Source organism: Pinus tabuliformis, chromosome 7 (assembly GCF_031772625.1).
Source record: "Pinus tabuliformis cultivar Carrire ecotype Pingquan chromosome 7, CPIR1, whole genome shotgun sequence".
Lineage (NCBI taxonomy): Eukaryota > Viridiplantae > Streptophyta > Pinopsida > Pinales > Pinaceae > Pinus > Pinus tabuliformis.
The window spans coordinates 691,983,899-691,986,054 of NC_142293.1; positions in this window are offsets into that span (position 1 = coordinate 691,983,899).

Genomic DNA, 2,156 nt, shown 5'->3' on the forward strand with positions numbered 1-2,156 from the left:
AATTTAATTTCTTGCATTCTAATTTGCCTTTTTGTTGGATGTAGAGTGTACATCATGCTTGATTGGCGAGAACGAGAGCATGAGGACGTAGATCTTGCCGCGTTAAATCACCAACCTTCGATCGATGCATTGAAGGCATGCGGCTTGTACAAATTCTGGGCCATACCTGGCATGAGGGCCCAGGTGGACTTCTTGCAGTGGCTGGTAGACAGGTGGAGCATACAGGACCAGTGCTTCTTCATTGGTGGCCACCAGCTCGAAATTGAGCCGGCAGACATATACTTTTTGACTGGTTTGCCTAAGAGAGGCGAAGACTTGACTCTATTCGGGACTAGGCCAGGTGGCCAGTCTGTCGATAGCCTCCGGCTAGAGTTCTGCAACAACCAGGCTAGAGACAAAGGGATAGACATTAAAACCATATCCCATCCTGAACTCATGGTGATCGCGTTTACTGTTACCAGACTTTGCGGGAGTGCCGCACTACATATTGCCACCGGATCCCAGATGCGGATGGCAGTTGACTGCTTTCGAGGCACCATCTTCAACTGGTGCGATGCTGTGTTGGCTAATGTAAAAGGCCAACTGACCAGAGCCAAGAACGGACAATTGAAGACCTTTGGTTATGGGGCTTTGGTTGTGAGCTTTGGTCTGGAGAGGGTCCCAATGTTGGTCCCGCAGCACCTTACTGTTGGAGCTGGGCTTCCTCGAGAGCCCAAACTGATGCGATGGGTTGCAGTTATGGCCCGTCATCCTGACGAGGGGACAGAGGTCGTTCGATTCAAACCTGAGTATTTCCATTGGTTGGAAAACCAGGTTTTTGCTATTCAGGACTTCCCTTACACTGGGGTAGATTTTCGTGGTGACCCAGACATGGCTCTTCCACCAGGAGAGCAATGGGATGACTCAGGTAAAATCATTTTCAACCTTTTCCTATTTTAAAACTTTTTTGTTTTTATGTCGTCCCAAAACTGATAGTAAAAGTTTCAATGCAGATGTGGGTCCACAGCGACCAGCCGCTCTCCGGCCTTACGAGAGGAAACAACCAGCTGCAGCGACGCCAGCCCCACAGGACGAATCAGCAGAGACCTTGGCCGAGTTGGAGAGTCATCTAGAGCACTTGACAGGGGACATTCCAGAGACCGGCATAGATGACATTCCTCGTCGACTACAGCGCTATGTGATTGGGGTCCCAGGACCTTTTAGGAGGTTCCTTTGTAAGGTGGCCCGTATAGTGGTTTCTTATCGAGATCATCACCAGTGATAGGATGATCGCCTATTGTAGACACATATGACATTTTTGCTTTTTGTACTTATCATTTTTGCCGATCATAAGGTGTTTTTCAACCTATAATCGAGGACGATGTATATTTTGACACACTCCTATATATATCACTATTACCGGCTTATCTTGTAAATCATGTTATGGAATGCTTTTAAATTTACATGTATGATTATTGCAAATGTCTACTTAACATTCGAGAAGAAATTGCATCTGCTAATGTATTTAAAGATCTTGGAATATGCTGATATTCAATATAATCAAATTCACGTTCCAAGAGACGCACTCTCAAAAATAATCTCAATAACACTGGATTTTTAATGGCATACACTCTATTAAGTTGTAATGCAACGAGTTCAGAATCTAACCTCACTATCAAACTCCGAATCCCAAATGAAATAGATTCAGATAATAACTCAATCACTGCACTATACTCGACAATGTTGTTCGTTGTTTGACCGAGGCTTACCCCATGCATAGATACCAACTCGTCAGAGGGCGAATAGATAACCCAAGCTACGGAAGAAATGTTCGGTGTATTACGACAAGCACCATCAGCGAAACCAATATCAAGAGTAAAACCAAGATAAGCAGGAATAATGACGAAAAACACTCTCTAAGCTAAGCACACTTTTTAAACTAAAACACACCAGCTAGAAAGAAAACTATCCTAACTAAAAATCTTCGTACCCATTCTTTAAGCATAATACCTCTTCAGGTAAAGACCATTTCTGGGTTTACCTAAAGAGTCCCCGTCAAAGTCTACCAATTCATAGGCCCCTTTTGCTAGCTTTCGCTTGACAACATAGGGACCATGCCACATAGGAACGAATTTTCCAGCGCCTAATTTATCATTAGCTTGATCGTACAATAAGAC